Genomic DNA, 27,071 nt, shown 5'->3' on the forward strand with positions numbered 1-27,071 from the left:
GTGAGAAAGAGCAGTTTCAACTAAATGTGTTCAAACAATGCGCCCTTCTAGGACTCTTGATGAAGTCCATGGGATGGTTCATCGTGGCCTTCAGTAATCTAGCTTTCATGAATAGGAAACTTGTTTAAGATCAGATTAGGAGATAGTGTGAAACTACTCCATTGTATTCATGTCTGAGTTTCTGAGGCCAGGTGAAACATATGAAGAACCAAATAAGTTTACCTAGCAATATCTAGGACCAATTATTGTTTTACAAGAGTCTGACTCTAAAGTGGGGTGATGGCCATCCAGGTGTTAAAAGCAGGGATCTTGTAAGGTTTTGCTGTGCAGTGTTATGAAAGTACTTCCATTTTTGTTTATAATTAATTTTTGAGGACTTGTGTTAAAACTGAAAAGATTCCATGGATGTGTTTTTTTTTACCAAGTTCACTGAAAGGACAAGAGATGTTTTTTGAAAGCCACCTGTGCTGGAAGTCAGGTGCTTTGGGCTCAGTAAAGAACAGAACGCTTGGTGACCTGGAGGAAAATGGTGACAGTGAAGCGACATGTCAAGGTTTATGGAGGTCAGGAGGCTGACTCTCTGTTTGAGGTTTAGACATTGTTTTCAGTTTAGTTGGGGTGTGAACTGCTTAAAGACAGTTGGAATTTTCCAGCCAAGAAGAAATCACCCAGCTCACCTCTTTCTCTTACAAAGATCTAATGTGGGAGAACAAAAATCCCTGGTGCCGCATAGCTCTTGAGAAACTGGAAAAAATCCTTCGATTTAAGTGTGTGCTGGCGGAAAACTCTGATGTCACATTTCTCTTGGAAGCCTACTAAAATAATTCTCGACATCTCCAGAATGGACTGCTTCTGAAATGATACCAGTGACCCGTCTCCGTATACCCAGACGACAGACCCCACAAAAAGGGACAACTGACATCCTTTCATATCTTCTCTTTTTTTCATCGAGAATTTGGCCAAAGTAGTCTTTTTTTTGTAACAGTCCTCTGCAGAGAGAACTTCAGTATTTTTTTCCCAGTGTGTGTGTGTAGTTGGGGAATTTAAAAAAAGGGAACTTTCATATTTCAATCTGTGTGTTAAAGATTTGCTTCATTACTGGTTAAGCCTTGCTTTATAATAAACTGATAATTTTGTTGTTTATTAAAGAAACCTGGTTCGTGTATTTTATTCTGGGATATAAAAGTAGGGTATATGATTGGCTCTATTGGTAGTCGTGTAAACGTTTAAATACACGTTGTGACCTGTGGAGAAGTGGAACTACAAAAGACAGTGCCGCCTAGGTCATAACAGCAGGGACACTAAAAGACCTTAAAGGTAAAGACACAGATCATCAGCCAATTTCTCCACCTGATGAAGGATCTCGACCAAACAAAGAGGACCGCGGCACTCTGTGACCTAGCTGGAGCAGTCTGTGCAACTGCTAGAGCTGTAAAGTTATATTTCTCAAGTTTGTTAAGTACAATTTTACTTTTAATTATTAAGTACTGTTTTACTCTCGATAAACTTTCTGGACTTATTAATCAAGTATCCTGTTTCCTTAATTGGTTAAGTCTTGCCCGAAGGGATTGTCCGCAAGGGACTTTCCAGACTTAAAAGAAAAACTTTCAGGGCCTGGGGGTTACCATTGACCAGAAACTGAACTGGACCAGCCATATAAATACTGTGGCTATAAGAGCAGTACAGAGGCTGGGAATTCTGTGGCGAGTAACTCACCTCCTGACTTCCCAAAGCCTGTCCACCATCTACAATGCACAAGTCAGGAATGTAATGGAATTCTTCTGACTTGCCTGGATGGGTGCAGCTCCAATAACACTCAAGAGGCTTGACACTGTGCAGGACAAAACAGCTGGTTGATTGACAGCCCATCTACCACCTTCAATATTCACTCCCTCCACCACCGACGCACAGCAGCACAGTGGGCTGAATTTTACCTTGGGCAGACGGGAATTCGCCACCAACGTGAATGTCGGTGGCAAACCCGCTTCCGCATAGCCTGGGGATCCGTCCCATATTTTACAGGTCCCCGGGGTTTAATTGTCCCGAGGCGGGACTTCCACTCACTTGAGGGAGGAGATCCCACCTCAGTCAGCTGCCGGCCAATCAGCCTTTCACGTCCCCAGCACACCCGCTTGCCATGGGTAAAATACCCGTGGAGGCTGGCGAGGGTCATTAAGTGGCCACTTAACGAGGCCTTGATTGGCCTCGGGTGGGCGGGCAATTCCCCCCCACACCTGACTGCTGTAAAGTTGACCGGAGGTGGGAGCGGGGCTGGTAGGCCTCCCAGAGCCTCCCACTCAATTTTATGCCACCCTCACGCCACCAACTGACCCGCTGGGGCAGCGTAAAATTCAGCCCAGTATGTACCATCTACAAGATGCACTGCAGCAACTCGCCAAGCCTCCTTTGACAGCACCTTCGACAGCTGCATCAGTTCCTGGAACTGTGGGTGTACCTACACCACAAGGAATGCAACGGTTCTAGGAGGCAGTTCAGCATCACTTTCTCAAGGGCAATTAGGAATGGGCAACAAATGCAGGCCTTATCAGTGACACTGACATCCCCTGAACGAATAAAAAAAAATGCAGTCATGATTCCTCCATGCTGTTTTCATCCCAGCCAGACTGTTAGGTCCCTGACACTGAGTGAGAAGGGGTATCACATCCAGACATGTCTCCTGACTCCTGTCAGGAACGCTGGCACAGCTGCAGAGTGTCACTAGAAATATCATCGAGTTGACAGTTAGCATGTTCATGCATCACCTCCAGGGCCTGAAACATTCAGGAGTACTTCTTGGGTACAGCCCTGATTGGTTATCTAAATTAATGTTTCTGTGTTGCAAGTTGCATAATTTTGTGATAATGAGGATCCAGCGTTTACCAGCATTGGTACCTTGAAGAATGCTACGCATGTCTGGACAAATTGGGGGCAGCTTTGAGTGACAACTTCAGATGCAACCTTAGCTTGCCAAGGGAATATAAGTCATATATAAATCTCCTCATTTCAGGCTTTGCTGCCTGTCCACCCAATCTGAGAAGGCAAAGTACAGTGATTACGGCACCCCTACAAACTGGTTTTCCAAAAGGAAACAGAGATGGGAGTCCCCGTCCCCCTCATTTTATTCCTACTTTTGCCAGTTGTACATGCAGGCAGCTGGAAGAAGCTCAAGCAGAGGATGCAGAGGCCCAGTTCAAGGATGTCCACCCACTTGTCCTCTCTTCTGAACTTGGGAAATGAGTATCACCATGCTCATAGGAGAATAATATTGGGGCCCAGAAGTTTGATTTATCCTATTTACGCTTATAAGTAACTCAAATGAATGATGCCTGAAGTACCAAATCTCAGCTTATAGCATATTTATTGCCTGCACACTGTAGCGTCTATTGTATCTATTTGAAGTTCTTATTAACTTGACTGTACAATATCCATTGCCCACATCAGTGTTTACACAGTTTCCCAAATCAGAAGAAAATGGCATGGAAATTTGTTGGCACTTTGTTCAAATTTGAGTAAAGATGTTTTTAAGCATTGTTTATTTATAATGGTTCTGTTCTTTGACCTGCCTCCCATGCCCCTAGGACTTACATAATCTTATAATCATAAATCACAATATTCAGCAGGCTGAGCATAATTTCTAAAGCCTTTTGAATGCATTCTGTTCCATTCAGATCAATAACTTTGCTTCTATTTTCAGGGGGATTATATCTCCAGTCCTGGAGTTCATGGAGGTCTGCTGTACTATTGCAAGTGCAGTGGAGCAGACCCATGCCTGCCTAGCCTAACCCTGAGCAGGAGACCCTGTCCCAAACCTTGGGGACCAGATCATTTAAATGATTGAGCCTATAGAATTGCGTCGGCAAAGATGCATCAAAGATGCTCACCCCAATCAGAGGTGAAAATCTAAATGCTCCAACCAGTGAATATCGAGTTCCTTCCTGGATTGAAAAAACGCTGCCTCTTCCTTTGTATTTTGCTCTCAAGATAATCATTTCCCTCCGGGATTTAGAAGACCAATATAGACAGGTTAGAATCCTGGCATAACTGGGTTCTGCCACAAATCCTCAACCCTCCCGAGGTGGGAATCTTGCTTTCTGCTCTCTCTGAGACTAGATATTCTGAGGCCTACATGTTTTTTATTTTTCAAAAGAATAACCAGCTGCTGATTAGTTGTACACGGGCCAGTTGGAAGTAAATTTATTGTGGCAAAGAAGGTAATCATGCATGTAACCTAGGGAAGAGATCCATTCTTTGTACTTTGATTTAAGAACATTAGCACAAGTGAACTTTGGCCAGTATTCAATAGGATACTGCTAATTCCATTTCAGAGTTCGATCATTTTTGAACCGACTGATGCATGAGACAACTTATTGTACTTTACTACAAAAAGCCTTATTTTTATTAATTTTTCACGCAATCTTAAAACTTCCAAACATACAGGCACATAGCAGCTTCTGGTTAGCAGTGGTGTGGTGTTATCCAGAAAGGAAGTTAAGCCACCCAATCAAAGTTTAAATGTGACAATCATAACTTAGCACCTTAACAAGCAAAAAATATTTTTCTCTTGCCCCACCCCCGCTTCACTTGCTTATAACCTTTCACATTTCTGATATTTGCCAGTTCTGAAGAAGGGTCACTGACTTGAAATGTTAAGTCTGCTTCTCTCTCCACAGGATGCTGTCAGACCTGTTGAGTATTTCCAGAATTTCTTGTTTTTATTCCCATCCATGTTGCTACTGTCCCTTTTATTCCATGAACTATAACTTTGCCCATATGTCTGTTGTGCAGCACTTTATCAAATGCTTTTTGGAAGTCCGTGTACACCACATCATCAGCATTACCCTCATCAACCCTCTCTGTTACCTCATCAAAAAACCCCAGCAAGTTAGTTAAACATGATTTGCCCCTAAATCTGTGATGGTTTTTCTTAATTAACACACATTTGTCCAAGTGACTATTAATTTAGTCCCAAATTATCATTTCTAGAGGCTTCCCCAGCAAGGTTAAACTGACTGGCCTGTTGTTGTTGGGCTTATCTTAACACTCATTTTTGAACAGGAGTGTAACATTTATTAATCTTTGTTATGCTCTGGTTAGGCCCCAGTTCTGGTCAATACACTTCAGGAAGGATGTGAGGGTCCTTGAGATGGTGCAGAGGAGATTTACCAGAATGATTCCAAGGATGGAGGATTTTAGTTACAAGGTTAGATTGGAAAAGCTGGGTTTGTTCTCCTTCGAACAAGGGAGATTGAGGGGAGATTTAATAGAAGTGCACAAAATTGTGACAGGCTTAGTTAAGTTAGACAAGGAAAAACTGTTCCCATTAACACATGGTACAAGGAATAGGGGACACAAATTCAAAGTTTTGGGAAAAAGATGGAGGGGGAATATGAGGAACCACTTTTTTATGCAGCGGGTGGTAATGACCTGGAACTCACTGCCCACAAGGGAGGTGGAAGGGGAGATGATCTATGACTTCAAGAGCAAGTTGGATGGCCACCTGAGAGAAATAGACTTCCTGGGCTATGGGGATCAAGCTGGCGAGTGGGACTGACTGCGTAGTTCCATGGGGAGCCGGCAAGGACTCGATGGGCTGAATGGCCTGCTTCTGTACCTTAAATGACTCTGACTCTGTGACTCTATTTGCAATTCTCCAGTCCTCTGGCACCACCCTTGAGTCTAAGGAAGACTGGAAAATGATAGCCAGTGCCTCTGTAATTTCCACTCTCACTTCCCTCAGTATCCTTGGATGCATCTTTTCAGGTCCTGGTGCCTTATCAACTTTAAGTACAGACAGCCTATCCAATGCCACCTCCTGATCAATTATAAATCCTTCAAGTGTCTGAATTATCTCCTCTTTCACTATAACCTGTGCAGCATCTTCTTCCTTGGTAAAGACAGATGCAAAATATTCATTTAATACCTCAGCTATGCCTCCTGCCTCCATGTATAAATCCCCTAATCAGATCCATTCCTCCTTTATCCACCATTTTACTATTTATATGCCTTTGGAAGACTTTTGGAATTCCCTTTTATGTCTCTTTCCATACTCTCACTTTGCTTCTCTTATTTTGTTTTATAATGCTCCTGTAAAACACCTTGGGACATTTTATTACTTTAGAGGCACTATGTAAACATCCGTTGTTGTTGTTGTTGTAAAAACAGAACCCCTGTAGCTCAAGCTATAATTAATCACGATGTGATCAGGAATATACCAAGCTATAGTCAATCACTGCAACATCATGGATTTAGCATAATGTGCACAGGAATGGTGGAACTTACATCAGAGCAGAGAATCCTAATCTGGATCAGAGCAGTCATAGAGTTATACAGCACAGAAACAGGCTGTTTGGCCCATTGTGTCCATGCCAGCCATCAAGCACCTATCTATTCTAATCCATTTTCCAGCACTTGGCCCGTAGCTTTGTAAGCTATGGCATTTCAAGTGCTCATCTAAATACTTCTTAAATGTCGTGAGGGTTCCTGCCTCTACCACCCCTTCAGGCAGTGTGTTCAAGATTCCAATCACCCTCTTGGTGAAAAGGTTTTTCCTCAAAACCCCTCTAAACCTCCTGCCCCTTATGTTAAATCTATGGCCTCTGGTTATTGACCCCTCCGCTAATGGAAAAAGTTTCTTCCTATCTCCCTCATATGCCCCTCATAATTTTGTACACTTCAATCAGGTCCCCCCTCAGCCTTCTCTGCTCTAAGGAAAACAACCCTTGACTATCCAGCCTTTCTTCATAGGTGAAATGCTCCAGCCCAGGCAACATCCTAGTGAATCTCCTCTGTACCCTCTCCAGTGCAATCACATCCTTCCTATAGTGTGACGACTAGAACTGTACACAGTACTCCAGCTGTGGCCTAACTAGCATTTTCTGCAGCTCCATCATAACCTAGGGGCAATATTAACCTCAAGAAACAGTTGGGTTTAGGTCGGGTGGAAGGTTAAAGTGTTAAAATCCTGATCTAAACCCACCTCCAACCTGCACACTTCTGGTTCTGACAGTGCGGTGAGGTGGGGAAATGATGGGACGGGTTGGTTAGGGGTCTAACCTGCTCCAAGGAACTGGGTTGGCATTTTGAATATTATAATGAGGCTGCGTACCTTGAGTGGTATACCCGGCTGCTAATCCCAGGTGAGAACTGTCCAATCCAGGAGGTGTGAGCCTTTTCACTTAGCTGCTGGATCCAATGTGCCTGGCTGGGCAACCTCTGGTGATCGTACACCAGCCCCACCCTGCTCCTGACCCTACCAATCTCCCTAGACCTACCCCTGAGGCATCCAGCCTCCCACCTAAGGCCACCTAACTGTGTTCCTAACTTTCCGGACCCGCTGCTATCCAGCATCTGATCCCATTCCCAAGGCCTCCAAGCCCTATCTGGGCCTCCGCCCTCCCTTCAGCCCTCTGACTACCCTCTCCAGCACTCCAGTTCATTCAATGCAGGCCTCCGGTTTCCCCCACCTAATTCTCTCGCACCCCAACCATCGCTCCTGGCATCTCTGGTAAGTTAAAATCCAGCCAAATATCTTGAAAGATAGTGGAGTCCCTTTAAAGGCCCCTTTACATTGCAGGAATGTCTCTGATGGCAGTGGCACAGAAGACAACATGAAGAAGAAACAGCTAAATCAAATTCAATTTGAATCCGTAAGGCAGGAGTAACCCCCAATTTATCAGCAATACAGCCCTTTCATCAATGTTAGCTCTCTAGACTAATTCACCAAGAAGGTTTGTGCTGGTCATATTTTTGGTTCAAGAAATTTTGCTAGAAAAGGTGAAAAAAATGATGAAATAATTTGTATTGCAGTGGCTGTTTATGTTCTCAATAAATGCCCCAAGTACATTATTCAGTGCAACAAATAAATACTGGCTCATGTTACAACTGCAAAAGGTCCTTGGATGCTTCTTACATCTGTTCTTTTTGGAGTCTCTGGTTTTGATATATTTCTCCAGCTCCAGCTCGCTTTCCGATCTGATAACAAAATATATGATTCCCAGCAATATTTTAATAGTCAAAGCTTCATTTTAGAAATAACATTTCTAATTCTTGCTTAAGATTGTTATATTTGTTCTTTTCCAGTGAATGGCAGGTTTAAAATTCTAAACTGTTCTTTATTCACAATACAGTGAGTCTCCTGTCACAGTCCAGAACTAAACAAATTGCCCTGTTTCTTTTTGCCTAAAGCACGTTCTCTTGCAAACAAACATTTAATAATCATCAGAAGTATTAAGCAGCCCAGCAATTATGCGAGCTGACAATCACTTCAAGTCCATCATAAGTGCTTAAATTATTCTGAAAACAAGAAAACATCAGTCCAGCTGCGGTCTGTGTAATCGCTGAGAAGTTGCAGCTGGGTTTATTTTATTTTACAGTTTGCTCAAGAGACCCAAAGATTAAAAATTAAAGCTATCAACATTCTTTAAAGATTTTATATTAAAACAAAATATTTTTTATTTACTAGAACTCTTAAAATCACTTACCACCTTCCAGCAGCAATTCAGCTGTTGTATGCAAGTGCTGTAGAACCCAGCTCTCTGATTATCATTCACAAGCTTGTGTTTTGCTTCAGAATAAAGATAATTTCTAGTGTTCCTTTAAACATTCCTAAACATGCCTGTTACCTTCACCACACATGGGTAGGAAAAAGCTAAAGAAAGCAATGGTTTGTGATAAACTTACTGTCAGAATGACCATTTGCATTACTCACGACAGCCACAAACAAATACTATCCTTTTTCTTTCCTCTCCATCCTCCCAACCCTCCCCACCCTCCCCCTGCCTCAAACCAGACACATTTCCACGACCATTTTTGGCAGATTAGTTGGTTGCATAGTTTAAGAATAACATAATGGGCCAGATTATTTCATCAAAGGATAGCATATAATGTTAGAAGAAATTAGGATTGCCTGAAATAGTTCCAGTAATGCCTTAACAATGGGAAGGAATTATAGACAATTTTGAGTTCACATCCGTAACTAGTATCAAAGTTAATATAAAGAAAGAACACTACAGATTGTATTACTTCATTTCCAGCATGCCCAAGAGTAGCCTCATTATACTTTTATAAAATGCCTAAACTAATCCATGTGTGTAAATGCGATAAGTTTGATTAACTTACCATGTAGTAAATTCTGCCACCAGCTCCCACACACATACACCCTCCTGACTTACAAAGGCAAGAATGTAAATATACACAGAGCTATTAACATAGCAAGATATAACATAGTGTCTACTCCACTTGTCCATTAAAGACATAACATCAGTTCACAATAAAGTCAATATAGCCCATACGTTAGAAGACACTGGAATTAAATTGTAAACTCCAGAGCATAATTGAATACAAACCTTCTGGGTCACTGTGTCTTTTGTTTAGTTGGAAGAAAACAAAAATACCACCTTTTTTGTATCACTGAATCAATCAAGCACTAATAAATCTACACAGATTTGTAGATGTCCCCACAGAAAAGGTTTATGCTGTTGGAAACAGTGCCCTAGAAATTCATTAGCACCGCACCCATTTTACAGGCATATAACAGGCAAGCAGCATCCAATATAGCAAGTGGCGCATGTACACAGCAGGATTATATATGGGATCCTCCATAGGCATCCAAAGCTCTCACCATAACTATATAGAATATATATAAAAATGTTTAAATAAGGATCCTATGTTCCTTGTAGGGCTCTTTTCTGAAATTAGAATCTTAGAATGGTTAAAGCACAGAATGAGGCCATTCAACCTGTCATGTCCATGTTGGCTCTCTGCATGAGCAACTCAGCTAGTCATGCTCTCCCACCCTTTCCCAGTAGTCCTGCAATTTTTTTCTCTTCAGGTGCTTATTCAATTCCATTTTGAAAGCCATGATTGAATCTGCCTCCACCACACTCAGAGGTGCTGCATTTCAAATCCGAAACATTGGCTGTGTAGAAAAGCTTTTCTTCATGTCACCTCTGGTTCTGTTGCCAATTGCCTTAAATCAGTGTCCTCTGGTTCTTGACCCTTCCACCAATGGGAGCAGTGTCTTTCTATCTACTCTGTCCAGACCTCTCAGGATTTTGAACACCTCTATCAAATTTCCTCTCAACCTTCTCTTCTGTAAGGAGAACAACTGCAGATTCTTCAATCTATCCACATAACTGAAGTCCCCCATCCCTGGAATCATTTTTGCAAATCTTTTCTGCACCCTCTCTAAAGCCTTCACATCCTTCCAAAGTGCAATGCCCAGAATTTCACTAATACTCGAGTTGAGATTGAACCAGTGTTTTATAAAGATTTGATATAACTTCCTTGCTTCTGTACTCTATGCCTCTATTTACAAAGTCCAGGATCCTGTATTCCTTTTTACCCACTTTCTTGACCTGCCCTGCCATCTTCAATAATTTTTGCAATAGACTCGAGGTCTCTCTGTTCCTTCACTCCCTTTAGAATTGTAACCTTTATTTTATATTGCCCCTCATTATTCTTTCGACCAAAATGTATCACTTCATATATTTTGGCATTAGATTTTATTAGCCATGTGTCCGCCCATTCCACCAGCCTGTCTATGTCCTCTTGAGGTAACTATCATAATCATTTTCACAGTTCACAATTGCTATGAACGCTGGACTTTGTAACATGATTATGTTTAAAACAGAGACTGCTGCAGTAACACCTGAAGAACAATAGGTTTCACCCTCCCAGACATTTGGGTCATAAAAAAGGGCCAGAATGTTATGTTCTCCCACAGGAGTGGGCTGGTGGTGGGAGCGGGTAGGGTGGGGGTGTGTAATATTGAGTGAGAGGTGGGGGGGGGGGTGCTATTTCTGATGCCTACCACCCCAGTACAATTTTATGCAGGGCGATGGTGACAAGAAATGGCCCGCTCGGCCCAGCCCAATCAAGGCCCTTAAGTGGCCAATTAACTGCCACTTAAGGGCCTCCTCCCACCACTGCTGGTATTGTACTAACAGCCGATGGGCGCCTTAGGCTTTGCGGACTGGGAGGGGGAGCCCTCCTAATCGGGCACCCTGTGCCCCCATGGAGGGTGCCTGCCGAAGCCCCAACCGCCCTCACTGTAATAAAGTCCCCCACCCTCCAAACTGACCCCTCCTTGCCTCGCTAGGGCCCAGCTAATTGTCCCCAGCGAGGCACCAAACACTGACCTTGTTTCAGGGGTCACGTCCCTCTTACTGCTACGCTGAGTGCAGTCCCAGCAGTGGCCATCGCATTGCTGGGACTGAGACCTGCCAGCCTGCTGATTGACCGGCAGCTCCATTAGGCAGGAATTGCTATCACAGAGAGATGGAAGTCCCATCCACAGCCAATTAAGGGCCTGAGGAGCAAAAACTCCCAGCGTGGCACCCCTGGCCCAGCGGAGGCGGACTCGCCTCTGACTTTTTGGCCGGTGGGTGGGGCCTCCCGCTCGATGTAAAATTCTGGCCATGGAGTTTTTGATTCTGAAGATGCAAATATACAAAACAGCTGTTAACACCTGTGAACAATGGAAGGCCCAGGTGACTCTGTGAATCCAGACTTCTGAATTTAGTATATTGGAACAGTTCAATCATTGATTACCTTTTGAGTCCAGATAAATTTAACAGATTTTCTGAAGGCAGGTAGGCTGTAAGAAGGGAACCCAGCTGTTGCAGCCTCCAAGCTGGCTGTAAGGAAGACAACCAGCAGTGGCTGCCTCGAGAGGGAGAGAGGAACACCTACTCTCAGAAGCCTGAGACAGCGAAAAGCTGTGAAGTCTTGAATCTGCTTTGAATGTTGAAGCTTGCAGAGAAGTAGAAGACCAGCAGGATCACCAGAAATCACCTTATTCATGGATATCCAGGTCAGAAGTGCTCAGAGAAGTGACCAGAGAGGACAGTGATTTTTGAAAAGGTCTGTGAGATCCAACCCGTTGCTACTGTGAGGGGTTTGGGACTTTTACCCACCAAGGATTTTGCCATCAAAAAGGATTGGGCAATGCATCAGTGTGGTGCGAGGTTTTCAAGTATTTTAATAAGTAAAGAAAATCTTCTTATTTCTTCATCTTTGGCCTCCTTGTCTCGAGAGATAATGAGTAAGTGCCTGGAGGTGGTCAGTGGTTTGTGAAGTAAAGAAAATACCTTTCTCTAATTTGGGGTATCAGCTACTTACAAAGTACTGTTTAGTCAATGGGGATTTCTTTCCATTTAATTGTTATACTAAAAACCCTAACACGTGACATCGTCGTGGAATTCTTTAAATTAGCCTGGGTGTTCATATCTCGTATTTTAACATTAATGGTCTAACTGAGATCATAACAAATTAGGGACTTGGCCCAGGATATGAGTTCAGAGGCTGTAAAATGTGTTTGCTGCTTTTTACTAGAATTTAAAAGAACAAGATTTCACAATTACTTTTGCTATACTCATTAGGAAAAGTCAGTATGTTGTCATGCCAACATGCTTTATTGAATGATAATTTTGTTTAATCCACTGACTGGAGATCTGAATTTATATATATATATATTTTTAAATGTTAACAAAAGGAACAGATAAAAGATGACTTTGCTAGCAGCTTACGATGGCCGCCTAATTTACAACATGAGATCCTACATTGTAAGGCCTATGAGGTAGAGATGAAATGACTGCTCATCCCAGCAAGAACGAAGACCCATGAAGTTTAAGGGAACTGCCTGTTCTTTTTAGCAAGAAGAAATGCACTGCTAAGTACCATGCTTGAATCACTGGGTGACTGTCATGTGACAAGAGTCCCCCACCCTGGAGACGCATCTGGACTCTGACACATGCAGATCCAAGTGGGGGTCTCTCTCTCTCTCTCTCTCCATTTCAGCTTGCAAGTTGCAAACTCTGCCTGCTGATTGACCATCTCTGCATACACTGGCTACAACCAAAAACCCCATTGGAGGAAATCATTTGCATCGCTGTCTCCATGAAACCCACCAAATCAGTCATTTACCTCTTCAAACTAAAAGCCTCAGGACCACTGAATTCAGCTAGAAGCCAGCCAAACCACCAGACTCCACAGACTGTATACCCCTTTTTTCTATGGACTCTAACTTGACCAATCTACCCTTCTCCACTCTGTAACCTGTTTGTCTGTTTGTGTGAACTTCTAGTGTGTGTGTGTGAAAGTTGGCGCATAGTTTATTATTTTAATTAGTTCGGTTTAAGTACAATAAAGTTGACCTCATCCTTTATTAAACTCAAAAAAACCTATCCAATTGGTTCTTGTTATGATCATAGCAAGTAAGTAATCAAACACCTACTGAATTGTCCAGTACATCCACTTTAAAAAAGAATTAAACCTATTGTGGTTAAACAAGGAGAAGGAAAAGAGGGAAGCCCTTCGACCCCTCCTCAACTGGCTATAACAGAAATATGGGGGCTCACGTCTGGGATCAAATCTAAAGACAATTGGGAAAGTGGAAGTGGGAAATCAAATTGATCCCTGTCATGGTCCTGTAGTTTTATTTCAGAATATGTGGTTTGCCTTTAAGGTTTGCAGAGGATCAATATTGCTTTAAGAGCTGGCGCGCCCTAGGAGTTATCAGAAGATGCATTTTCATTGTCTTAGAAACAGCCATTTGGAGACTGCGATTCAAAGGGTGCATTCTCGTTACCATAGAAACAGCCACTGGGAGTCGGTCTCATGTGATACATTTGTTACAATTCGGTTTTGAACTGGATTTTAGTTGAAGACAGTTTGTTCGAACAGAACACACAGACACAGGACACAGCTGTGGTGTCAGCACCTGGAAGAAGAGCTCTCAGCCATTTAAACTGAAGGAATAGGAATTTAGTCTGTTTAATTATTATCTCTCAAAATTCTAAAACATCAAGCCAAAACAGAGATCTCTGGTAATTTCAACTGCAGGGAGAGAAGTTAGACTGTGACAATCTTTTATCCCTCAAAAACTCTAAAGTCAGATTGATTCTGTTGAAAGTGCTGGCAAGTCGTTAGTTGTTGAAATTCGCTGGAGAAGGAAAGCAACATTCTGTGAGGACTTCAAGCAACATTGGACTGTAAATTTGCAAGGACTCTAATTTTTCTATTTTAAATGTCATTTATATCTTCATAGTGTTTAAGAATTTAGTTCTTCTAATTAAAGAGTTAATTTGTTGATATAAAGACCTGGTTTGGTTAGTCTCATTTGGAGGGTTAATAGATGGTACAATTTGGCTGGGTCTTTCTTCAATTTGGAAAGTTTTAAATGATATGTTAGCCAATCTGTGGAGCAACGGGATTGAATTAACAGTACAGGGCGGCACAGTGGCGCAGTGGTTAGCACCACAGCCTCACAGCTCCAGCGATCCGGGTTCAATTCTGGGTACTGCCTGTGTGGAGTTTGCAAGTTCTCCCTGTGTCTGTGTGGGTTTCCTCCGGATGCTCCGGTTTCCTCCCACAACCAAAAGACTTGCAGGTTGATAGGTAAATTGGCCATTATAAATTGCTCCTAGTATAGGTAGGTGGTAGGGGAATATAGGGACAGGTGGGGATGTGGTAGGAATATGGGATTAGTGTAGGATTAGTATAAATGGGTGGTTAATGGTCAGCACAGACTCGGTGGGCCGAAGGGCCTGTTTCAGTGCTGTATCTCTAAATCAAATCAAATCAGTACGTTGGACCCACCACAATCAGAATATTTTGATTGGGTGCTTTGACTGGAGTGGTCAGTCATAACATCTCTAGCAATAACTTAAAAACTTCAATACCTGTTTTCTTGTGTTTTTCAGTGCTAGAGTAATAAATGGTCCACATTCAAGTCCCTTCCTAGAACAGAGGGAAGTAACTTGGGACAGTTTAAAAGTCCCATCTGTTGAAGAGTTAAGAGGCATTTAGAGATAAATATCCATTCAAAAGCTAGGAAATGCAAAATCCTAAAACTTGTGGCCAATCATTTTAAAATTGACACTGAAGAACCAGAGACAGGCTTAGAGTTGAAAACAGGCAGAGTAACATTAGCTAAGATACAGTGAGAACAGAGGAGACTAGAATTAAAATTCCAGAAAGAGAAAGAAGAGACAGAGTCTCAGAAAAGGGAAAAATGAAAGAGCTTTCCAAAGGGAGTTAAGGCAGCTCAAATTAATTAGAGGAAGTCTTAATGCACCCAGGGAAGGCACTGCTAATAAGGGAATGACCCTAGCTCAAGGCAGAGTGCTGAGCTCTTAAAGTTTTCCCAGTTGATACTTAAGTTCAATGAAGGGGATGTAGAAGCATTTTTCATATCTTTTGAAAAGCTTGCAAAACAGTTGAAGTGGCCAGTAGACAACTGGATATTGTTATTGCAGAGCAAATTGGCAGCATAAGCCCATGAGAACACAAGAACACAAGAAATAGGAGCAAAAGTAGACCATATGGCCCATTGAGCCTGCTACGCCATTTAATATGATCCTGGCTGATCTTGGGCTTCAATTCCACTTTCCAGCCCGCTCCCCATGTCCTTTGATTCCCTGCGAGACCAAAAATCTATCTATCTCAGCCTTAAATGTATTCAATAATGGAGCATCCACAACCCTCTGAGGTAGAGAATTCCAAAGATTCACGACCCCTTTGAGTGAAGTAATTTCTCCTCATCTCAGTCCTGAATGATTGACTCCTTATCGGATGAGGTTTATTCACTGTTGCCTGATGAGAGTTCATCAGATTATGAGATGACTAAAAATGCTATCCTGAGTGCATACGTGCTAGTACCAAAGGTGTACTGCCAAAGGTGCCAAACTATGTAAAAGCAATCGGAACAAACTTACATCAAGTTCGAAAGGGTTAAGCAACTCATTTCCGATTGATAGATACAGGCACTTAAGATAGAGTCCATCTATGAAAAGATCAGAGAGATGATCCTCCTCAAGGAGTTCAAAATCTCACTTTCGCTTTCCATAAAAAAATCACGTGAAGGAACAAAAGGTTCCAAGGGCCAGGCAGGCAGCAATCCTGGCTGATGGTTATACACTTGTTCTTAAGTCCTTTCCCCAAGGGAAACCCTTCCCTAGTCACCTCCAAAAACCTGACAAGGATAGAAAGTTGGAGGGTGATAGGAGAATAAACAACCATGGGCAAGAAGGGAGAGCTGGAAACACAGGGGAACCTCCTCAGATCAAAAAGGAAAGTGCTGAGAACAGGAGTGAGCCCGAAAGCCTCTATGTTTTCATTGTAACAAGGCAGGTCACCTTCGAGCTGACTGCTGGAAGTTATGGGAAAAACCCATTGGATTAGTCAGGGTACACCAAACCATTGCAGGAAAAGGGTCCCGGATGGAAAGCACAGCGGACCAGGCTGTAGCTTTAACTGCACCAGTAGGACCCAATAAACCTATCACTGAGGATGCAGGAAACCTTAACAAAATCCCTGTGAGTTACCAGGATTTTGTGTCCAGAGGAAAAGTGATCCCATACCCTTTGAGTGAGGCAAGTAAGCCCATAGTCATACTTAGGGATACAGGGGCCACCCAATCCCTTCTGCTGGGAAAAGGCATGATCTTTCCCCTAGAGAGTGCATTGAATGCTAAATATTAGTAAACGGTATTGGGGGAAGGTATATGCTCATACCTTTATATCAAGTGCACCTGGAGTGTGACCTTGTTTCAGGACCAGTAACTGTGGGGATTGTCCCTAGTTTACCTGTGGATGGGGTCGACCTGTTCCTGGGTAATGATCTGACGGGGGCGAAGGTAGTAGCTTCCCAATGGTTTTAGAAAGACTGAAAGAGGTCAGAGAGACAGAGCAGTTACAGGAAAAGGTCCCTGTCATTTTCCCTGATAGTGTGGTGTCTTGGTCCATGGCCAAACTAGTTCCATCAGAGGAGGCTGAACTGGTACTGTAGACAGATGACCCTACTGTCTGGTTATCCAAAAACTTCTTCGGGAATTTAGAGAAACCAAAGGAATTTTCAGCAAGTCTTCCTTGGTCAAGGCGGGGCTGAGGCAGAGAGATGGGGGACAGAGAGACTGGGGGTACAGGTAGAGAGAGAGAGGGCAGGCAGAGAGTGGATATTGGGAGACAGAGAGAGGGGGCAGAGAGAAAGGGGGGACAGTGAAAGAGAGAGGGGACAGGGACAGAGAGTGAGGGAGGATGGGGGACTGGAAGAAAGAGAGACGGGGACAGGGAGAGAGAAAGGGGGAACAGGGAGGGGGGACAGGGAGAGGGGGGACAGGGAGAGAGAGAGAAGGGACAACACAGAGAGGGGGGATGACATAGAGAGGGGGGATCACAGCGGTGGGGGAGAGAGAGACCAGAGAAAGAGAGAGAGAGGAAAGAGGAAGTGGGAGAGACAACAATCAAGATTGCTCCTGACAGCTGGATGTCCATCTGGAATACTCCACATCGCTACAATAAATGTGCAGTCAAACATTGACTACCTGTACAAGCAAAAAATGCTCAGTATCTTACTAAAACAGTGTCCAACAAAGTGACCAGAAAGTAAGTCAATAAATTAGCCTTCTCATTTAAAGCTTCTTCACAAAAATGCATCTTTGTTGTTGTTTTGATTAATAGTAAGATAAATTTTTAATGATTTTATCTTGATGAAATTGTCCCACCAGGCCCCGAAGACAATATTGGACACCCCTGCTTCAAGCCTTTAACCTTGTGTTTTAAAATAACCTAGCAGCAAAGTAATTACAAAAGTAATTTGCATTGGCATTGCATACTATTTTGCTTAGCATCTAGCTAATACAATTATGCTGCTCTCCATTGATGTTTGTATGCCGAGCTACTTTATTTAAAGGGAGAAATATTTTTTAAATTAGACTGCATTTTGATGGCATTAGATTGGCTATATAGTTTATATAAAGATTAATGACCCCCATGTCCATGGCTGAGTCAATAATTCTGTCAAAATGTCCGTGGTGCAACATGTCGGTGCCTATCCCTGTTTACTGACAGTGGGTTCAAAAGGGGTTCGGGTGCTCATGAGTTCAATGGTTGAAAATCATGTCTCATTCATAAAGCTGCAATAACATGGGTCTCATACACCCAGTAAGTTACAACCTTGGGAGCAAGAGGAGAGGATGCGACAGAGGAGGGGTCTTACCGTTAAGTGGCTGAGGCTGCAATGCCAGCAGCAGCACAAGATAGGGTGGATGCTCAGAATGTTGCCATCCAGGGAAGGTATCATAGAGACAGGCTCTGGCGTGTCACCGCGTCCTCAGTTCAAGAGCTAACTACCTTCAGATGTCAGAGAGGCAATGCCAGCGACCTCTGAGAATGTCACAGGAAATGGTCACTGAGATCTGTGCGATCGTTCAGCAAGACCTGCAGCCAGGTGAATTTGGTAGGAACTCCATGCCAGTGGCCCTTTTTAAAAATTAATTCATGGGATGTGGGCGTTGCAGGCCAGGCCAGCATTTACTGCCCATCCCTAATTGCCCTTGAACTGAGTGGCTTGCTAGGCCATTTCGAGGGCATGTAAAAGTCAACCACATTGCTGTGGATCTGGAGTCACATGTAGGCCAGACCAGATAAGGACAGCAGATTTCCTTAGTGAACCAGATGGGTTTTTACAACAATCGACAATGGTTTCATGGCCATCATTAGACTAGCTTTAAATTTCAGATTTATTCATTGAATTCAAATTCCACCTTCTGCTGTGATGGGATTCGAACCCATGTCCCCAGAGAAATACCCTGGGTCTCTGGGTTATTAGTCTAGTGATAATACCACTACGCCACCGCCTCCCCTTAAGGTGACTATGGACCAGCCTGCTGAATTTGTAAATCGCAAAGGCTTTCATTCTTTGAACATCCAACTGGTTTGCGACCACAGGGGAATAATCGGGCAGGTCTGTGCTCATTTCCCAGGGAGCTGTCACGCCGCATACATTTTGCGAAACTCGCAGTTCCCAGAGATTTTTCAGGTACCAGCCTTGGTAGATGGCTGGATCCTGGGTGACAAGTGTTATTCCCTGCGGAGGCAGGGCTGTAGTGGTAATGGGCTGAATTTTACATGTCCGCTGCCGAGATTGGCGGCAGACGTAAACTATGGTGGTCCACATATGCACACTGCTCTTCGTGGAGCCGTCGCGATATTAAACGCGGTGGCTCATTTAAATGGCCAGGTCAGACGGCACCGCCACAGCCTTCCCCGATGATGGGGAGGGGGCGAGCAGTTCATCCCTGGCAACAGCGTCCGGCGCCATTGCACAGGCGTCGAAGCCATTTTTAAAGGGCTTCCAGCCCTTCCATCTCATTTAAATATTTAAAAAACTAGGCATTTTACATTTAATTAAAAAAAATAAGGGAATGGTTCTAGACTTTCTCCCACCCCCACCAATATCCATTCAGTCCATTCCTTGCCCTCTCCATGCCCAAAATACCTACCTTGTGTACGTGACCTTTCACCCACAAAGTTCACAAACTTTTAACTTCAACCCCTTCCTACCATCCCCTCCACCAATCAGATTAGTTTGTCCCCGCTCCCCCCACACCCCACTGCACTGAAATACTTACCTGCACCCCCCTCCCCACTAGTGTCCTGCATCAGATCCCCAAATGGAGATTTGAATGTGCTGGAGTGCTTGCTATTGCCACCAATATGGCACTGGAACAGATGGTGGGAGTGGGTAAATATTTAATTCATTAATTTGCATTTTTTTTGATGATGTAAATGCTGCTTCTGTCGCCGAGCACTGCGGGGTGGGGGGGAGAAAACACAAAGCCTTGCCACCGCTGGCAACATTGGGCTGGGCCTTCCCGGCGTCAGGGCCCGTGGCGGGCCTCTCCCAGAGACATTTTCCGGCCCTCCCTGCCAAGACCCCCCCATGTCGGGGGGGTGGGCGTGCTGTAAAATCCAGCCCAATGTCACTGAACTAGTAATCCAGAGGTCCAGGCTAATGCTCTGGAGACATGGGTTTGAATCCCATCACGGCAGATGGTGGAATTTGAATTCAAGTAAGAAATCTGGAATTAAAAGCTGGTCTTGTGTTGACCATGAAACCATTGTTGATTGTTGTAAAAACCCATCTGGTTCACTAATGTCCTTTAGGGAAGGAAATCTGCCGTCCTTACTTGGTCTGGCCTTCATGTGATTCCAGATCCACAATAATCTGGTCGCTTCTGAAATGGCCTAGCAAGCCACTCAGTTGTATCAAACCACTATGAAGTCTCAGAAAAGGAATGAAACCGGACCACCTCGTATTGACCCAGGCACTGGAAATGATGACTGCAAACCCAGCCCTGTCGACCCTGCAAAGTCCTCCTTACTAACATCTGGGGGCTTGTGCCAAAATTGGGAGAGCTGTCCCACAGACTAGTCAAGCAACAGCCTGACACAGTCATACTCACGGAATCATACCTTACAATGTCCCAGACACCACCATCACCATCCTGTCCTGTGTATGTCCTGCCCCACCAGAGGTGGCAGCACAGTGGTATAAATTTGGGAGGGGATTGCCCTGGGAGTCCTTAACATTGATTCTGGCCCCCATGAAGTCTCATGGCATCAGGTCAAACATGGGAAAGGAAAATTCCTGCTGATTACCACCTACTGTCACTGAAACCGCACCCCTCCCCCGCACCTTGGCTGATGAATCAGTGCTTCTCCATGTTGAATACCAATTGGAATAAGCACTGAGGGTAGCAAGGGCACAGAATGTACTCTCGGTGGCGACTTCAATGTCCATTACCAAGAGTGGCTCGGCAGCACCATTCGTGACCAAGCTGGCCGAGTCCTAAAGGACATAATTGCTAGATTGCGTCTGCGGCAGGTGGTGAGGGAGCCAACAAGAGGGAAAAACCTACTTGACTTTGTCCCCACCAATCTATGTGTCACAGAAGCATCTGTCCATGACAGTACTAGTAGGTGTGACCTCCGCACAGCCCTTGTGGAGACGAAGTCCTGTCTTCACATTGAGGATACCCACCATCGTGTTGTGTGGCACTACCACCACGCCAAATGAGATAGATTTCAAACAGATTTAGCAACCCAAAACTGGGCATCCATGAGGCGCTGTAGACCATCAGCAGCAGCAGAATTGTATTCAACTACAATCTGTAACCTCATGGCCCTGCATATCCCCCACTCTACCATTACCATAAAGCCAGGATACCAATCCGGGTTCAAGGAAGAGTGCAGGAGGGCAGGCAAGGAACAGCACCAGGCATACCTAAAAATGCGGTATCAACCTGGTGAAGTTACAACACAGGACGACTTGCATGCCAAACAGCAGAAGGAGCATGCAATAGACAGGGATAAGCGATCCCACAACCAATGGATCAGGTCTAAGCTCTGCAGTCTTGCCACATCCAGTCGTGAATGGTGTTGGACAACTAAACAAGTAACAGGAGGAGGAGGCTCCACAAATATCCGCATCCTCAATGATGGGGGAGCCCAGCACATCAATGCAAAAGATAAGGCTGAAGCATTTGCATCCATCTTCAGCCAGAAGTGCGGAATGGATGATCCATCGCGGCCTCCTCCTGAGGTCCCCAGCATCACAGATGCCTGTCTTCAGCCAATCTGATTCACTTCAAATGATATCAAGCAGCTGAAGGCACTGGATACTGCAAAGGCTCTGGGCCCTGACAACATTACGGCAATTGTATTGAAGACAGAAGACATGTGCTCCAGAACTAGCTGCGCTCCTAGTCAAACTGTTCCAGTACAGCAACAACACTGGCATCTACCCGGCAATGTGGAAAATTGCCCAAGTATGTCCTATACTCAAAAAGCAGGACAAATCCAACCCGGCCAATTATCAGGAAAGTGATGGAAGAGGTTGTCGACAGTGCTTTCAAGGGACACTAAAACAGCAATAACCTGCTCACTGATGTTCAGATTGGGTTCTGCCATGGCCACTCAGCTCCTGGCCACTCTCAGGCCATAGGAAAGGTACCAGAGGACTGGAGGACAGCAAATGTGGTGCCATTATTCAAGAAGGGTAGCAGGGATAAACCAGGTAACTACAGGCACGTGAATCTAACACCAGTGGTTGGGAAAATATTGGAAAAAATTCTGAGGGACAGGAGTAATCTCCACTTGGAGAGGCAGGGATTAATCAAGGATAGCCAGCATGGCTTTGTCAGGGGGAGATCGTGTCTAACTAACTTCAATGAATTTTTCGAGGAGGTGACTAGATGTGTAGATGAGGGTAAAGCAGTTGATGTAGTCTACATGAACTTCAGTAAAGCTTTTGATAAGGTCCTGCATGAGAGATTGGTTAAGAAGGTAAGAGCCTATGGGATTCTGGGCAATTTGGCAAATTGGATCCAAAATTGGTTTAGTGGCAGGAGGGAGAGGGTGATGGTCGAGGATTGTTTTTGCGAGTGGAAGCCTCTGACCAGTGGTGTACCACAGGGATCATTGCTGGGACCCTTGCTGTTTGTAGTGTACATTTAGACATGAATATAGGAGGTATGATAAGTAAGTTTGCAGATATCATGAAAATTGGTGGTGTCGTAAATAGTGAGGAGGAAAGCCTTAGCTTACAGGATGATATAGATGGGCTGGTAAGATGGGCAGAGCTGTGGCAAATGGAGTTTAACCCTGAGAAGTGTGAGGTGATGCATTTTGGGAGGACTAACAAGGCAAGGGTATATACAATGGATGGTAGGACTCTAGGAAGTACTGAAGGTCAGAGGGATCTTGGTGTATTGTCCATAGATCACTGAAGGCAGCAGCACAGGTAGAAAAGGTGGTTAGGAAGGCATATGAGATACTTGCCTTTATTAGCTGAGGCATAGAATATAAGAGCAGGCAGGTTATGATGGAGCTGTATAAAATGCTAGTTAGGCCACAACTGGAGTACTGTGTACAGTTCTGGGCACCACACTACAGGGAGGATGTGATTGCACTGGAGAAGGTGCAGAGGAGATTCACCAGGATGTTGCCCGGGCTGGAGAATTTCAGCTATGAAGAAAGACTGAAAAGTCTAGGATTGTTTTCCTTAGGACAGAGAAGGATGAGGGGGGACATGATAGAGGTATACAAAATTATGAGGGGCATTGATGGGTTAGAAAGGAAGAAACTTTTCCCCTTAGTGGAGGGGTCAATAACCAGGGGGCATAGATTTAACGTAAGGGGCAGGAGGTTTAGGGGGGATTTGAGGAAAATCTTTTTCACCCAGAGGATAGTTGGAATCTGGAACGCATTGCCTGAAGAGGTGACAGGAACCATCACAACATTTAAGAAGTATTTAGATGAGCACTTGCAATGCCATAGCATACAAGGCTACAGCCAAGTGCTGGAAAATGGGATTAGAATAGCTAGGTGCTTGATGGCTGGCACAGACACGATGCGCCGAAGAGCCTGTTTCTGTGCTGTATAACTCTATGACCTCATGACAGCTTTTGTCCAAACATGGACAAAAGAGCTGAACTACATAGGTGAGGTGAGAGTGACTGCCCTTGACATCAAGGCAGCATTTGACCAAGGATGGCATCAAGGAGGTCGAGCAAAACTGGAATCGATGGGAATCAGGGGAAAACTCTCCACTGGTTGGAGTCAGGCCGAGCACAAAAGAAGATGGTTGTGGTTGTTGGAGGTCAATCATTTCAGTCTGCATTAGTGCAGGAGTTCCTGAGGGTAGTGTACTAGGTCCAACCATCTTCAGCTGCTTCATCAATAAACGTCACTCCATCACAAGGTCAGAAGTGGGAAGTTTGCTGTTGATTGCACAAAGATCAGCACCATTTGTGACTCCTCAGATACAGAAGCAGTCTGTGCCCATATGCATCAATACCTGGATAATATTGAGGCTTGGGCTGATAAGTGGCAAGTAACATTCATGACACCCAAATTCCAGGCAATGACCATCTCAAATAAGAGAGAATCTAACCATCTCCCTGTGATGCTCAATGGCATTACCATCACTGAATACCCCACTATCAACTTCCTGAAGGTTACCAGTGACCAGAAACTGAACTGGAGCAGCCACATAAATACTGTGGCTACAAAAGCAGGTCAGAGACTGGGAATTCTGCAGCGAGTAATTCACCTCCTGAGTCCCCAATCCCTATCCACCATCTACAAGGCAGAAGTCAAGAGTGTGATGGATTACTCTCCACTTGCCTGGATGGGTGCAGCTCTAACAACACTCAAGAAGCTCAACACCGTTCAGGACAAAGGAGCCCACTTGATCGGCATCCCATCCACCACCTTCAACATTCACTCCCTTTACTACCAACGCACAGTGGCAGCAGTATGCACCATCTCCAAAATGCACTGCAGCAACGCACCAAGGCTCCTTCAACAGCACCTTCCAAACCCGCTACCTCTACCACCTCGAAGGATAAGTGCAGCAGATGCATGGGAACACCACCAGCTGCAAGTTCCCCTCCAAGCCACACAGTATCCTGACTTGGAACTGTATTGTCGTTCCTTCTCTGTGGCTGGGTCAAAATCCTGGAACTCTCTTCCTAACAGCACTGTGAGTCTACCTACACCCCGAGGACTGCAGGGGTTCAAGATGGCAGCTCACCACCACCTTTGCAAGGGCAATAGGAATGGGCAATAAATGCTGGCCAGTGACACCCACATCCCTTGAACGAATATAAAAAATTGTTTGGTGTCATCGGCAAATGTTGAGATTCTACTCTGTATTCCAAGATCCAAGTCATTTATATAGAGAGAAGAGTGAGTCTCAGACTAGTATTTTAAACTTAATTAAGGGCAACTATGTGGGCATGAAAGCTGAGCTAGTTGAAGTGAACTGTGTTACTAGGCTAGAGGTTGATAAATAGAGAAGCAGTGGCAGACATTTAAGGGGATATTTCAGAATACTCAGAATAAGTATATTACTACTATTTAAGAAGGGGAGAGGCAGAAAACAGGTAACTATACAGTTAGCTTGATGTCTGAGATGGGGAAGGTATTAGAATTGATCATTATGGAGGCTATACTTGGGCATTTAGAAAAACTCAAGGTAATCGGGAATAGTCAGCATGGCTTTGTGAAAGGGAGATCATGTTTATCCAATTTATTGGAGTTCTTTGAAGGAGTAATATGTGCCGTGGATGAAGCTGAGCCTGTTGACATACTGTACTTGGATTTCCAGAAGGCATGTAACATGGTGCCACATAAAAGGATATTGCGCAAAGTAGGAGTGCATGGTGTAGCAGGTAACATATTAGCATGGATAGAAGATTGGCTGGCTGGTAGAAAGCAGAGAGTATGCATAAATGGGTCCTTTTCTGATTGGCAGGATATGACAAGTGGAGTCCGGCAGGGGTCTGTGCTTGGGCCTGAAATTTTTACAATTTATATTAATGACTTAGATGAGGGAAGCGATGGCATGGTAGCTAAATTTGCAGATGACACAAAGATGGGTAGGAAAATATGCAGTCAAGAGGACGTAAGGAGGTTGCAGACCGAAATATATTGGTTGAGTGAGTGGGCAAAAATCTGGCAGAGTATAATGTGGGAAAATGTGAAGTTGTGCACTTTGGCAGGAAGAATAAAAAAAGCAGAGTATTAATTAAACAGAGAACGATTGCAGAACTCCGAGGTGCAAGGGGATCTGAGTGTTCCAGTGCATGAGTCACAAAAAGTTAGTATACAGGTACAGCAAGTAATAAAGAAGCCTAATGGAATGCTATCCTTTATTACGAGAGGAATTGAAAATAAAAGTCAGGATGTCATGCTTCATTTATACAGGGCATTGGTGAGATAGCATTTTGAATACTGTGTGCAGTTTTGGTCTCTTTATTTAAGGAAGGATGTGAATGCGTTGGAGGCAGTTCAGAGGAGGTTTACTAGATTGATACCTGGAATGGGTAGGTTGTCTTATGAGGAATGGCTGGAGAGACTGGACTTATTTTAACTGGAGTTTAGAAGAGTGAGGGGAGACTTGATTGAAGTAAATAAGATCCTGAACGGTCTTGACAAGGTGGATGTAGAAAGGTTGTTTCCTATTGTCGGGGAGTCCAGAACTAGGGGTCACTGTTTTAAAATTAGGGGTTGCCCTTTTGGGACAGAGATGAGGAGAATTTACTTCTCTCAGAGGGTTGTGCGACTTTGGAACTCTCTGCCTCAGAAGGTGATGGAGGTGGGGGTCATTGAAAGTTTTTAAGGCAGGGGTAGATAGATTCTTGTTAGGCAAGGGAATCAAAGGTTATCAGGGGTAGATGGGTGTGTGGAATTTGAGACATAAACAGATCAGCCATGATCTTATTGAATGGTGGAGCTGGCTAGAGGGGCCGAATGGCTTACTTCTGCTCCTAATTCATATATCGCAAAAAGAAGCAGTGGTCCCAGGACTGACCCTTGGGGAACACCACTGTCTACCACCCTCCAGTCTGAAAAACAATCATTTACCACGACTCGCTGTTTTCTGTCCTTAAGGCAACTTTTATCCAATTGCACACTGACCCTCCAATTCCATGAGCCTCAATTTTGTTAATCAGCCTGCTATGTGGTACTTTATCAAACGCTTTCTTAAAGTTCATATAAACAACATCCACTGCATTCCCATCGCCAAACTTCTCTGTTACTTCATCAAAAAATTGAATCGGAATAGTCAAACATGATGCGCCTTTTACAAATCTGTCTGGCTTTCCAAAGTAACTCAAACCTCTTCAAGTGTCTGTTGATTTTTTCCCCCTGAATTTTGTTTCTAAAACCTTACCCACCACTGATGTTAAACTAAATGGCCTGTAGTTGCTACGATTGCCCTTTCTTGAATAAGGGTGTCATATTTGCCAGTCTCCAATCCTCTGGCACCTCCCCCCTATCCAAGGAAGATTGGAAGATTATGGCAAGCCCATCACTATCTCCATGCCCACTTCCATTATCAATCTGGGATGCAAACCATCTGGACCAGGTGACTTATCTAACCTAAGGATTGACAGCCTTTATGGTATCTCTCCCCTCTCAATTTTTACCCCATCCATTGCCTCTACTCTCTCTGCTTCTATTGATATTTTGTCAGCCTCCATTTCCTTAATGAACACTGATACAAAGTACTCATTAAGTATATTATCCTTACTCTGCACCTCTAAGCATATGTTATCCTCTTTGTCCCTAACAGGCCCCACTCCACCTCTTACTGCTCACTTGGTATTTACATGCCAGTAGAAGATATTTGGGTTCCCTTTTATATTGATTGCCATTCTATTCTCATGGCAGTCTCTTTGGCAGTCTTATTTTCCTCTTCACCTCCCCTCTCAATTTATT

The 27,071-nt window shown here is 44.0% G+C and overlaps 1 protein-coding gene across 2 annotated transcripts in view; it reads right to left on the reverse strand.

The window, feature by feature from the left end:
- LOC137347651 (complement C1q tumor necrosis factor-related protein 7) overlaps positions 1-8,736 on the reverse strand; it is an 84,258-nt gene extending 75,522 nt beyond the window's left edge. The window contains exon 1 of one of the 2 annotated variants that reach the window (XM_068012433.1): positions 8,680-8,736. The gene's annotated coding sequence lies outside the window, so the exon portion shown is untranslated. Of the gene's footprint in view, positions 1-8,480 lie in introns of both variants that reach the window. The other variant, XM_068012339.1, reaches the window with a different exon arrangement.
- Positions 8,737-27,071: the final 18,335 nt, after the last annotated feature.

The sequence above is a fragment of the Heterodontus francisci genome, chromosome 1 (assembly GCF_036365525.1).
Source record: "Heterodontus francisci isolate sHetFra1 chromosome 1, sHetFra1.hap1, whole genome shotgun sequence".
Lineage (NCBI taxonomy): Eukaryota > Metazoa > Chordata > Chondrichthyes > Heterodontiformes > Heterodontidae > Heterodontus > Heterodontus francisci.